The sequence below is a fragment of the Delphinapterus leucas genome, chromosome 9 (genome assembly GCF_059928025.1).
Source record: "Delphinapterus leucas isolate spDelLeu-1000000601 "Yukka" chromosome 9, BTC_Dleu_Yukka2, whole genome shotgun sequence".
NCBI lineage: Eukaryota > Metazoa > Chordata > Mammalia > Artiodactyla > Monodontidae > Delphinapterus > Delphinapterus leucas.
The window spans coordinates 54174683-54189544 of NC_143137.1; positions in this window are offsets into that span (position 1 = coordinate 54174683).

Sequence of the window (14862 nt, forward strand, 5' to 3'; positions counted from 1 at the left end):
ACCCTGCAAAGAAAGCAAGTGATAGGGAAGGGGTTGGGAGTAAATCCTACAATTTGTGGCTTAAATTAAGTTGTGCTTTAGTTCCCCATCTATGTAATGATAGTAAATTGAATATATTTGATTATTAATAAAAACCACCTGTTTATAAAGGGCTTAGAACTTTATGAATTATGGCAGAGCAAACATAAACATGATTTGGGGATCTTAAAACTAATAATATTCGCATCTAATGCTTTTTCAAAAAGTGTATAAACTCTGTTTTGGTCTTAATGGTTCTAACATTGCAAATATCACACTCAAGAGACCAGCTTTTCTTTGAACAGTTTTCTCTCTGTAAGTAATGTTAGGGAAAGCCAGACTGGTTTCACTTCCCTGCCTCATCTCCTTTCCTTTGTCTTTTCCACAGATGCCCTCTACTCATAAGCACAGTTTCACCCACTTCTGTCCAATCATAGGTTCCTCAGACTATCTGCAAACTTTCCAAAATTAGCTCATCGTACCAGATCCGGATCCCTGGGCTGCTCTGACAAACCTAGAGTCTCTGGTGTGTCTTGGATGCCTAGGCACTCCTTATCTAGAGCTTTCTTTCTCCCCTTCCTGCTTCTCCATGTGTACAGGGTCTGCCTCAGTTGCCCTGTCTGCCTTCTCACCTTCCTTACCTAATAGTGATGGCTCTCCTCCTAGGATCAAACAGTTCCTGCCAGGCCATCCTGTAAAACAAGTCATCAATATCTTACAACTGAGAACCAGATAAAATTTCCCAGGATCATGGCTGGCCTTCTAGCTTAAACACCCATTCCTCCTTCTAGCGACAGTTCCAACTTTTGCTTGGGATTCAGCCTTCCCCCATTTTAGTTCAAGTAGACTGGGTGGGCCTTTGTTCTAAGCCCTAGGGATGGAATTTGGGACCCAAGATATCCTATTTTCACAGTGAGTGGTTCAAAGGTGGGAATGTGACCTAAAATGACCCAAGCAGAGAAAATGTCAGGACTTCCTCTGGAAGTTGTAGGATAGTTGTTCCCTCTTCTTTGGTTAAACTTAAACCTGTAAGGTTGTAACCTAATCAGATTTGACTCTAATATTTGTAGCTCACAGAGCAAGGAAACAAATGGAGGCCTATGTTCTAAACATAGAACCATATGCTTAAAAATGTAAAAATTATAAAATCCAACACAATGTTATAAACAAATTGTTCTTTTCTCCTACCTGGACGAATATACTTTCATAATGGCCCAGAAGGCCATGTTCAAATTCTCAGACTCTTCAGATTTCTGCTCTGGAACGTGGCTGGATGAAGAGATCACACACATTTTGGCCCAACTCCTTCTCTTCTCACTCCAGCCTCAATTCTCTGCCAAAAGGGGACTCATAAGATATGTATGAACACCGCAGCCTGCTCATCTAAATTCCATACACATCATGTGCCAACAGCTCACTGTTGGGCCCAAAGGTATGCACATTGTCAGTTTAGTTCACCTTCAGGGGGATGGGCTAAAAGGAGAGGTCCACTGAGGGCTGAGATAGCTTGGAGATTTTTGGCAGGGAATCCTTTGGTCTGTGGTATCCAGAGTGTGATCTAGAGGGATGTGAGAGGGTTCTGGGGGAGTATGTGCCTTTGGCTCCTGAGGCTCTTTGCCCCATGGGGCGGGGCATGGCTGAAGGAGAGCCAGAGAAGAACTCCCTATAGTACAGGGTCCACAGGAGGATCCCTTTTATCTGGATTGAAGGATGGCACTGCTTCAGACAACTATCTCACAACCGTGAGGGTAGGACCTGTCTTAGAATAAATCCAACACATCAGAGAAGAACCAAGCCAAGGCAAGAGATAGAGAGAACTGGGTTATGGTTATATCATGTAAGTTTCCACATAAGCCACACGTACAGCCAACACTGTCCTGGGACTGTCCAGTTTTATGAGCTAATTCATTTGGGTTTTGCTCAAGCCAATTTGGGCTGAGGTTTCTGTCACTTGCTGACTGAAAGAATCATGTCTGATAGGCTTCTTGATGGTGTTCTGTGAATGACCCATGTCTGGGCTGCTCTGCTTCCTAAGGATGTGGATTAGCTCCCCCATCTCCCTCCCCTGCACCCTGGTAGGGAGGGGTCCTATGTCAGTGTAAATTGTCTTCTTTGTCAGCCCCATTTTACCTAGGTACCAACCTGCCTCATATCTGCATCCTCCTAGTTTCCAAGGAGAAGGAGCTATAAACTGCCAAACAATAATCTACTCATGAAATTATTGCTAAATTTATAACACCCAACAGTTGGGCCAGTTGAAAATATGCTACAATGTGATAAATGTCAGAGAAAGACTCAAACAATTTAATGAACTCTGTATTCTTTTTTTTTTTTTTTTTTTTTTGCGGTACGCGGGCCTGTCACTGCTGTGGTCTCTCCCGTTGCGGAGCACAGGCTCCCGACGCGCAGGCTCAGCGGCCATGGCTCACGGGCCCAGCCGCTCCATGGCATGTGGGATCTTCCTGGACTGGGGCACGAACCCGTGTCCCCTACATCGGCAGGTGGACTCTCAACCACTGCGCCACCAGGGAAGCCCCAAACTCTGTATACTTGAAAGCATCAATTCTTCATCATCAGCTTCTTCAGTAAGGACAGTCTAAACGTGGGAAGGAAATACTCCTGCTTTGAAAACTGGTTCTTCTGTTTGTGTCAACATTTAAGATGTATATATGTGTACAAAGAGCTTTGTTTCTCATTCCTCATCTCCAATGGCCTGTCTGATTTTAGTACCGATTAAGAAGGTTCAGCTCAGAATTCTAGTCCCCTAGCAGAGACTCTAAACCCCAGAAACTAACTTCTTAAGGTCATATGGAACACTACATGAGAATAGAGCTTTATCAACTTCAATGACTAATCACTATGTTCCCTATAAAATCATGCCCTAATGAAGTGTGTGGTTTTTTTTAAAGGTAAAATGCCTTTATTGTTTGAAGCATAAGAAAAGTGTAAACAAATTGGTATGATATTTCATTAGTCTTCTCCGTGATGTGATAAAAATACAGTGCCACTTAGTCTTTTAAATTCTTGAAACTGTCCAAAAGTTCATATTTAGCATTACATAAAAGACACTTAAAACACACACTGAGATGATAAAAACAAAACAAAACAAAACCACCTCATAAATACAATTGAAATTGCCTTGGGAAAAAGTTCTAAATATAGACTCCTCAGTGAACTCTAAATAGGACTTCACTTTTTCTTTTCCAAAGCATAGTATTTTCCTCATGTTTTGCCTACAAGCATCATAAATGTAGACTGCCTTCTCCTACCTTCTGTTCTTGATATCAGGTAACAGAAATGCAAGCTAAATTCATTTTTCTTCTATTTAATCTCTTATTTGGTTTAAGATGAAATTCTTAATTTGTAAGCAAGATCTTTTGGAATGCCTGGCTCATTTTCATCTTGTTTCAAATCACAATTCATTAAGAAGATAGGAAGACAATTATGTGAATTTTTTTAAAGTATTTATATTCAGCTACCAAAAGTGTGTGATTTTTCTAATCAAGGAAAATGTCAAGGATGAGAAGTCAAGTGGATTTTTTTAAAGTGAATATGATAACATATATTAGCCTGAAAACAACTCATCCCCAGTTCTCCAAGAAACAACTTCCCCTGCTCCTGTAGATGGAAGGTATGTCTGCTCTATTTATATAACATGCCTCACCACTACCACTTTCACCTTTGGCCACAGAGAGCAAGAGAGAAGGAAGAGGATAGGAGTGGGAGTAAAGTGAATAAAGGAACAGAAATGAGAGACCAAGAGGGCGCAGAGAAAGAGACACACACACAAAGTAAGAGTGATGGCCGAAGATCTTGACTACTTTCCAGTTCCTGGTTCCACTCTCACCTGAGGCCACCTTCGGTTTCTGCCTACTGGTTCTGAGAGACTCCCCGTAACTTTCGAGTAAAATATGTTTTTTGTTTACTCTTTAGGTTTTTACTACTTTAAATGAAAGTTCTTAACAAACACATACTTTATAAAAGTTTGTCTTCTAACTTGAGTGCAGTCATAGATTTTTAGCTCATTATGCTCTAAAGAAAATCTTAGGAGTAACTTTTTTTGGTCTGAGCACATCTTGAAATTCTGCTATTACTGTTGCTTGAGTAAGAATTTGCTCTTCAGCTACATAAGAAATTTCTATTTAAAGCAGTCGTTTTTACTGTGGATAATGTGAGTGGTGCAATTTGCAATGTTCTTGGGGATTTTAAAATACAGAACGATCTTTCCTCTGAATTTCTTAGCAGTAATTAGATTTCTAGTCAATTGCTAAGTCCATAGTGACTCAAATCATCAGCAAACTTGAAAATATTGAACTTTGCCTTTTAGCTTTAATGGTCTCTTTTTACTTTAAGTGATTCTAGCACACATTGAAGTTATCCTTGAGTAAAAGAAGAAAAACATTTTCTATCTACCTATTTTTTCTAACCTTGATTAATCCCCCAGGTCTTCTTTTATTAAAACACAAAACAAAACAAAACAAAACTTTTATAAAAACTTCCCTAGCATTTAAACATTTGTATTAGTTGTCTGGGGCTACCATAACAAAGAACCACAGACGGGATGGCTTAAACAACAGAAATTTATTTTCTCACAATTCTGGAGGCTAGAAGTCTGAAATCAAGGTGTCAGTGGGGTTGGTTTCTTCTGAGGCTTCTCTCCTTGACTTGTAGCTGGTGTAGATGGCTGTTTTCTTCTTGTATCTTTATATGGCCTTTCCCCTGTGCCTGTGTCCAAATGTCCTCTTCTAAGGACCATCAGTCATTTTGGATCAGGGCTCACCCTAATGACATCATTTAACCTTAATTATCTCTTTAAACACCTTGTCTCCAAACACAGTCACATTCTGCAGTACTTGAGGGTTAGGACTTCAACATACTAATTTTGGGAGGACACACTTCAGCTCCTAACAACATTTAACCAACATTTTTTGAGTGCCAAATATGATCTGTTCTAAAGATTGGGGACAACTATGAAAAAGAAAAGTCCTGCCACCCACCCTTGCAGAGGTTCAAATCTTGAAGGGTGTATTCTATCTAGAATGCTGTGTAAGCCTCTGTGACAGAGAGACCCCAGAGTAGAAGAAGTGGAAATTTCTTTCCCACGTTGGAGCCCTGAGGTAGACAGCCAGGCCCACAGGATGGCTGTGCCATCTTGACCTGGCTTCCTCTCCGGGCACAGGTCAGCTTCCCTGGCTGTCAACGTCCCTACCTCACAACCAACGGGAAGGTGGAAAGGGAAATGCACATTCCTTTTAAGAGTTTGACCTAGAATTTTTACTTAATATTTCTGGTCAAAAGAGAGTCATAAATCCACAGGTGGCTGCAAGGAAGGTTGAAAAATGTAGTGTTTATCTAAGTAGTCATGGGCCTAGCTAAAACATGATTTACTGTAGATAAAAGGGCAAATGAATATTAGAGGACAATTAATGGAGACAGAGACTATAATCACAGGCAATGACTTTATATAGTGTAGTAAGTGAGAAAGGGCTACTATGTACAGAAGCAGAAAAGGCTGTTATAAAGAAAGAAATGGAAAAAGTCAGAGAAGTCCAGAAAAGTGGAAACCAGAGACCCAAGACCACAGAGGGCAACTGAGAAGGAAGTTGCCTGGGTTCCCAGAGCTTTTTAGATTCTGATTCGAATCCCTTATATTATGGGAGCACTTTCTTGTTCCTTATTTTTTAGTCCTAAATTGCTTATAAATTCATGTTTTAGTTTTTTTCAAAGTGGCTTTCCTATTTACAATGCCCACTTACCAGCCAAACAAGTACTTGCTTTCAACCAGCAATTCAGAAAACTAGGTCTTATTGCTTATTCTTACTGGAGAGTAATTGCCATAAAAGCAAATGGGACAGAAGTCAGCTCCACAATTGCTTGATAATATATATTGGTATTTTAACTGTATAACCACAAAAGAAGGTATGTATGTGTATATATATATATATATATATATATGTATATATATGTGTGTATATATATATATATATATATATATTTTTTTTTTTTTTTTTTTTTTTTTTTTTGCAGTACGCTGGCCTCTCACTGTCGTGGCCTCTCCCATTGCGGAGCACAGGCTCCGGATGCGCAGGCTCAGCGGCCATGGCTCATGGGCCTAGCCGCTCCGCGGCATGTGGGATCTTCCTGGACCGGGGCACGAACCCGTGTCCCCTGCATTGGCAGGCGGACTCTCACCCACTGTGCCACCAGGGAAGCCCTGTGTATTTTTTAAAAAGCATGTATAAAAGATGCTGAAAGTTGTTGGTAGGGCTTTCTGTTAATCCCTTCTATTTTTTAGTAAAACATCTTTCTAAAGAAATAATCCTCATGGAAAAGGTTTCACACATATTAAAAATTGCTACTCCAGGACTGTATAGTTTTTTAAGCAATAACGCTTTCCTATATGGGATGATAAATACAGGTAATACATCCCAATCAAAAGTCTTGATCTACTTAGTGGTTGTTGAAAGCCATAAAGCTCAGATAATATTGTAAAAATGTAAAAGGGAAATTCACTTATATATTTCCAAGATAGGTTTATAAATGATGGTTCATAGAATACTTGTAGTTAAAGAGAAATATGAAATTCCAAAATGCGTTCACTACGTAATCAATGTCAGTGAAAATTCACCCGACACTGCTAGATTTTGCTTATGCGTATTTGGACTTTGGCCACCCAACATTCAGGAAGCACTGGGGTGCTTCTTAAAAACACTTCAGTTTTCCTTGGGAAATTACTCCCTCTGCTTTGGAAATAATTTTGGTAAAATGGTCAATTCAAGTGCCTTCCCTCCCACTATGGTTGAGAAAGGGGCCTTTGGATGTTCTTTCACCCAGATCCTTTCGCTCAACAACCGGATGGAACTAGGGGCCAGTGCTCCAGTGTAAGCTAGGTCAATTTCAAGCTCACTCCTGGAAATTTAAATCTAGAACAGAGTGAAAATGAAACTGACATTGGTAGAATTTACTCATTCCTTCACTAGCACTCTGATCACTAAACTTAGGCCTAGGCCTCTAAATATTTGCATAAATTCCAGAGTTCCCATATAATTCCATTTTCCTTAATTCCAGCAGATTTGATGTCTATTGTTTTTAATCTAAAAGCCCTAACTGATTCATTTTTCTGTACTGATCTATAAATTGACCATACCAAGCTATGATATAAGACTAAAACACACATACACCCCACTGCCACCGCCACCACCAACAATAACCTATAGTCTATAATCTGAACAAACTTAGGCAGGAAGTGCCAACAAAATGGACAAAAGGGGAGAAGTATAAATAAAGTTGCTACTAAGTTTTCTCAAATTTTTCAAAAATCTTTACAAACATGGTAACTGTCCCCAGTAGGAAAGAAAAGGGAAAGTATCAAAGTGTCACAGAAAGTATCACACACACAAAAAGGTCAATGTCATTAGTGATCAAAGAGAAGTAAACTAAAACTAGATACCAACTTTTCCCCATAAAATTGAAAGTGATTGAAAATATCAATACTGTTGAGAAGGTGATGAGATGAGCATTTTCATAAACTTCTGGTGGGTGTATAACTGGTCATGAGTTTTCAGGAAAGCAATCTGGCAATATGTCACAAGAACCATCAGAATACTCATATATTGTACTAGTCAGGCAAGCAGAACTATGAGTGTTACAGAGTATGGGATTTATTATATGAATGGACCTTATACAGCTGTGGGGAAAGCTGGGGAAGTGAAACCCTGACAGGGGTTTGAGTCAGAGCGACACACCAACCCTCAAGAACTGGGGTGAGTGAACAAGGGAGAGCAGATCTGAGACACTGTTGTGGGCATGCAAAAGGGGATTCGGATCCGTTTGGAGGTCTCTGGGAGGCCATTGACTCTGGGGATCTGCAGCTGGGCATTGGGCAGCCAATCCAGGGCCACTGTCCATCAGCAGGGCCAGCAGTCAGGAAAAAGGACTGGATGCCAAGAGAAGAGTAAGGACAACCTGGAGCCCACCAGCCAGCTCAGCTTCTGACAACAGAGACCTCCGAAGAATAAGCAAAGCTGCTGCCTCACTCATAGTGAGTTCCTCTCACATGAGTTCCTCTCTTGGCCAGCTGGACCTCTAAGCGTGCAGGGAAAGGAATTCTGGGCACTGTAGTTCACAGCTTCACCAAGTTGAAAATAGAACAATCCAGCACTCGTATCTTTTGATCCTATAGTCCCATTCCACATATAGGAATGGATCCTAATGAGGTGGAAAATGTAGCCGAAGATTAAATAAAAATATCACTATAGCTGCCATAGTTAAAACAGGCAAAATTGGAAATAAGTTAATTGCCCAGCAATAGGGGACTGGTGAAACAAATTAAGGTAAGACACAGACAAGAGTTTCATGCATTCACTTGAAAAATTATTTCATATGACTTTTAATGACATGGTCATATCCTTATGATATGGAATGATAAAAGTAGACACAAAACTGTACCTGCCCCTTTCCCAAGCCAGGGACCAAATGGAAACAATAAAGCTTTCTGGAGCAAAAACAAAAAAACAAACAAAGCCCCATAAAAACAAACACAGAAAAACTGTACGTGCATTGGAATTATGATTCTGGAAACATAGTCATAGATTTTGTTTTCTTTTTAATACTTTCTTATACCTTCCCTATTCATTGTTCACAAAGCAGCCAAAGTCATCTTTTTTAAAAAAAATTTTTGTTGAAGTATAGCTGATTTAAAATGTGTTAGTTTCAGGTGTACAGCACAGTTATTCAGTTTATTTACATATATAAAAATAGGTCCTTGTTGGTTATTTTATATATGGTAGTATATATATTTTTCTCCCAAACTCCTAATTTATCCCCCCTCCTTTCTCCAAAGTCATCTTTTAAAAATGTAGAAAAATCATGTGTCTTCCTTGACTAAAATCCCAACTTGACTTTCCATTGCACCTGGAACAAAATGCTAATCCTTCCCACCATCCGCAGGGTCTTTCACAGTCCTGCTTTTGCCAACTACTCTAACTGAATCTCCAACAGCTCTTTGCTTGGCTCATTCAACTCCAGCCCCAGTGGGCTGTGGTCAGTTCCTAGCCTTGGCTAACATCTCTCCCATTTTAAGGGCTTGGCAAGTATTACTTTCACTTAACATACACTTCTCCCAGTTCTGACTGATCCCTTCTCATTATTCAGATCTCAGTTCAACTGTCATCTCCTGTAGGAGGAGGTGCTCTTCTGAGCACCCCATCTGCTGTGTCTCCACTCCCCACCCCACCCAGCAGTCATTCTTCATCTCATTGCCCTGATCATTTTTTCCTTAACTAAAATATGCTTTTTAATTAGCAGTCTCCTCACTAGGAAGCAGGGCCCATGAAAGCAGGGACCTTATCTGCCGTATTTGTTGTTGTATCCCTGTGACTCCAACAAAGCCACCAAGGCTCTCTGTGTTTTCACTGAATGAATGGGTAAGTGGATGGATCAGTTTCCTAAGTTTTCTACAGCGAGCATTTCCCCTTCAATAGTAAGGAAAAGATATTTAGAAGGAATATGTTGCTTGAAGGGCAATCTTGTACCAGGAAGGACTTTTACCTGTTACATAACTTAATCTCTCTCAGTTGTCATATCTAGTGATTACCCAGGCCTGTTTTGGCTGCTCTATTCCTCCCGCAAGATCTAGGTAGGAGTCTCCACTCTACAGAAGAGAGGTGACTAAATCTCTGTAAAAACACTGGAATCTGGAAAGCATTCTCCTGTATAAATCCTGTCATGCATAGCAGTTAGTGGGCAAAAGCCATATTACCATGATAACACTGTAAACCTCCCAGAGGGGGTGAATTCAAAGCCCAGTTTAGGGCTACAACTCCTTCTCCTTCTAGCTCAGTGGTTCAGTTACCCTTGGCACCTCTGGTCTGCTTTATCAACACCACCCACTCATCGACAATACTGCCCTCTTCACATCTCTCAGGCCCTCCGGTCTCCAGGTCCTACCCTATCACGGTTATAGTGTCAACCATGCTTATTGGCTAACCCTAAACTTCCTTGCTTCTCTGCTGTTGAGACTTTCCTGTCTGAGAAAATCTCAACTATGGAGAAATCCAACGCCTATCATCTCAACATGTTTGTGTTCTGGCTTTGAACTGTCTCTGGAGTAGCAAAAGTTTATCTCCTGCCTTACGTTGCTTTTTTTTAATATAAATTTATTTATTTTACTTATTTATTTTTGGCTGTGTTGGGTCTTCATTGCTGCGCGTGGGCTTTCTCTATTGCACGAGCGGGGGCTACTCTTTGATGAGGCACACGGGCTTTTCATCGCGGTGGCTTCTCCTGTTGCAGAGCACAGGCTCTAGGCGCATGGGCTTCACTAGTTGTGGCACGTGGGCTCAGTAGTTGTGGCTCACAGGCTCTAGAGCACAGGCTCAGTAGTTGTGGTGCACGGGCTTAGTTGTTCTGCAGCATGTGGGATCTTCCCGGACCAGGGATCGAACCTGTGTCCCCTGCATTGACAGGCAGATTCTTAGCCACTGCGCCACCAGGGAAGTCCCATGTTGCCTTTTTATGTTCTATTCTTTGGACGTCCTTTGTTCCCTAGGTGCTAGAATATAAAGAAAGAGGTGAGGCAAGGCTGAGTGGAGTCAGGCTAGGGAGCCTGAATATCTTCACTTTCATGGTCCAACAACACATGCACACAAGGGTGGGAGACGGTGCTGTATATGCCTGTTTTTGTCAGGGCCTTCCCTCCACTGCAGTGGCCAAGTGTCGGCAAGGGAGCTGACACGTGATTAGCTCACTTGGCAGAGGGCCAACCATGACAGGTTGATAGCCCCTCCCAGTCACTAGGCCGGCCTCCAGTCTAGGGAAAGGTTCTCATTCTTCTTAGAATAGGACAAGTTTTATATATAAGAAACAGAAGCATCAGAGTAGAGCTTTAATTAGGTTTTGTTCAGAAGGCAGAGTAAACCGGTGAACCTGTTTCTCAAAAATTCATTTTGGGGATTTTTCATTAAAAAAAAATCTTTTCCAAAATAAGCAATGAAAGACTTATAACACTCTCCTGTGGTCGATGGGTTTAACTATCTTTAGCCAGCATGAATTCTAGTGAAGGCAGATAATCAACTTTATGGCATATATTGGGTTGGCCAAAAAGTTAGATTGGGGTTTTCCATAAGATGTTATGGAAAAACCCAACGAACTTTTTGGCTAACCCAATAACTTAGCAACCTGGCCTATTTTGTGCTAACCTGACTCTCCATGAATTTCGTGGCAAATGAAACTCTGTGTGACAGTTTCCTTTTTTAGACTCTGACACTGGAAGCTATTTTGTTCAGTTTTATGGTTATATAAATTTTGGTGTCAGCCTCAGCAATTTTTCATGCTTTCCATGTCACCCTAAGGGAAAGTGGGCAATCATCAGAAAGTAGCCATGGAGAACTTCCTCTTGCCTATTACTAAGTGCTGCTGGAGAAAAATCACCCTTCTGGGCAGATTGATTTTACTATAATTTTGTGGATCCCCACTTCAGCTGGGCCCATAATATTCCCAGTCAATCCTCTGTTTCTCAGCTCACTTCTTTCTCTTGTACCCAACAATGGTTGTTTCAAAGCTTTTCTACTATCAAAACAACAATTTCCTCTTAATTCTCAAAAAAAGATGGTGTGGGGCTTCCCTGGTGGCACAATGGTTAAGAATCTGCCTGCCAGTGCAGGGGACATGGGTTCAAGCCCTGGCCTGGGAAGTTTCCACATGCTGCGGAGCAACGAAGCCCGTGCACCACAACTACTGAGACTGAGCTCTAAGGCCCACGAGCCACAACTACGGAAGCCCGCGTGCCTACAGCCCATGCTCTGCAACAAGAAAAGCCAATGGAATGAGAAGCCCATGCAGCACAACGAAGAGTAGCCCCCGCTTGCCGCAACTAGAGAAAGCACGCACGCAGCAAGGAAGACCAAACGCTGCCAAAACTAAATAAATAAAATAAATAAATAAATTTTAAAAAAATGGTGTGTCTTACTTGGCATATAAAATAGAAGCCATCTGAAAAGTATTCTCTCCGTTCTCACTACAATTACCCAAAACTGCCCTAATCTACATCCAACTCTTTCCCCTTCCTTTCTATTACCGGAGAAGAGGTCTCCCTCTTCTGTTGACAGTTTATTACTCTGTGGCAGGCAGTCTGTAAAATGGCTCCCAATGACTCTCACTTAACGATATTCATACCCTGTGAAATTCCCTCCCCCTGAATGAAGGTTGGACATAGGTGACTCTCTGCCAAAATAGAATACAGTGCAAGTAATAGAATGTAACTTCTGAGGTTAGGTTAACAAACATATTATGACTTCTGTCTTGGGTACTTTCTAGCTCCCTCTTCCTCTCTCACTTACTGACCCTGAAGGAAGCCAGCTGCTATGTTGTGAGGTACCCTATGGAGAGGTTCATGGACTAAGGGAGGCCACTGGCTGACAGCCAACAAGGAACTGAGGCTCTTAGCCCAACAGCCTGTGAGAAGCTGAATGGTGACAATAATACATGAGGAAATATAGAAGCAGATCCTCTTCCCTCCTCTTGCCCCATTGTTGTCATCAGATGAGACCACAGACCCAGCAAATAGCCTGACAGCAACTTCATGAGAGATTTTGAGCCAGAAGTGCCAGTTAAGCTGTGCCCTGGTTTCTGACACACAGGAGCTGTGAGATAATAAATGTTTACAGTTTTATGCTGCTAAATTTGGGGATAAGCTCTTATGTAGCAATAGATAACTAATAAACCTTCGTTTATGCTCTGGATCCTTCTCTCTTGCTTCTCTTTTCCACATCTTCAAATCTTCTCTATCTGATCCTTCTAATTAGCAATTACACATGGAAAAACTATTTAAAAGAAAGGAAACCTCCAATTTTAATTTCCCACAGCTAAATTTCTCCCCTCCTCTTAATTTTTTTAAAATGATTTTTAAAAAATAAATTTATTTATTTTTTGGCTGTGCTGGGTCTTCGTTGCTGTGCGTAGGCTTTCTCTAGCGGTGAGCAGGGGCTCCTCTTTGTTGCAGTGCGCGGGCTTCTCATTGCAGTGGCTTCTCTTGTTGTGGAGCACGGGCTCTAGGCATGCGGTCTTCAGGAGTTGTGGCTCGCGAGCTCTAGAACACAGGCTCAGTAGTTGTGGCGCACGGGATTAGTTGCTCCGCGGACCAGGGCTCGAACCCATGTCCACTGCGTTGGCAGGCGGATTCTTAAACACTGCACCACCAGGGAAGGCCCTCCCCTGCTCTTTAAAGCCAAGCTTCTTGAGTTACCTCCACTCAATCTCTTCCCTTCATTTCCCTTCCATTCCATTCACCTCCTATTCATCCCATTGCAAGGTAGTCATTAGCCCCATAAAATCCAGAAAAACTTCTCTCAACAATGTGGCCAGTGAATTTTCAGACCTCATTTTACTTGACATTTTTGAATCATTCAGCACACCTCATTTCTCTCAAAAATGTTTTCCTTCCTTCTTCCTCTTCTGTCATAGCAAATGATATTACTCCCTGCCCAAGTTAGAAAAGTGGTCAACTTGACTCCCATCTGTCCATACACTCAATTGTTATCTTCCTCTTTTCTTAGTAGTTCACAGTTCTGTCCACTTTTCTCCATGCACAATGCCACAACTCCAGGACACTATTGTCTCTTGCCTGTATAATTGTAACAGCCTTCTAACTGGTCTTCAATTCATTGTTCTCTCTGCAGCCAAAGGAATTGTTTCAAAACACTTTAACAATGTCAATTCTCTGCCTAAAATTCGTCAATATGTTCCCATTAGGATGAAGTTGAAGTTTTACCTGTAGGAAATATGACCATTTAATTTATCATCCAAACGGGGCACTTTGGAGAGTGAAAGGGAGTGCTGTTAATAATTATGAAGGAACAGGTGTGTAAGCTGAGACTGTCTGAGAAAATGGGATAAAAGATCACCTTATTTATAAAGCCCTGTGATGTCTGGTCCCCAACAACCTCTGCAGCCCATCTCCTGTGTTACCACACACTCCAGTCATTCTGAACTTCATTCAATTCCTTGAACTCACCATAGAGTCTCTCTTGCTTTCGAGGTTTTGGACATATTGTTGTTTTTGCCTGGGAAACTTTCTACCCCTCCTATTCTTCTGAAAGATTCCTATTCATCCTTATGGACTCAACTTAAATGTCCCTTGTCTGGGAAGATCCTTCCTGACCCCTAGATTCCTCTGCTGTGGGTTCCTAAAGCACATAGTATACCTCATTTCATAACTCTTGTTTCTCTCTATTATTTATAGTTTACTTGAGGACTGACTTCCCAGCTGAATTATAAACTCTTTGAAGGAAGATACTGTCTCTGTTTTGTTCATAGGAAGGAAGTTTATGGAGGTAAAACATTCAAAGTCCCAGTGTGGGATTTTAGAAAAACCCATCTCTCATTCCTTGATACTGCAGTAGATGGGATTATCTACCCAACCTCCTATTCCCACTTCTGCTGCTGGTGATCTTCATAGCTTAGGGCAAGTGCAGAAGGAATTTTTGAGGATTAAGATCTCACTCCCAGAGATTCTGACTCAGTTGGTCTGGTGTGGGCCCAAGAAATGGTACTTTAAAAAAAGCCCACTGTGTGATTCTCATGTGAAGCCAGCATTGGAAATACATAGTACTCTAGAGCAGCAGTGTCTCATAGAACTTCTTACAATGATGGAAATGTTCTATGTCTTCTTTGCCCAATAGGGTAGCCATTACCCCATGTGGCTATTGAGTATTTGAAATGTGATGCTGAAGAAGTGAATTTTTACTTTTATTTAATTTTATACATTTTGAATTTATACATTGAATTTATACATATGACTGGCAGTGCAGCTCTAGAGCATTGGCTTTCAAACTTGAGTGTGCATCA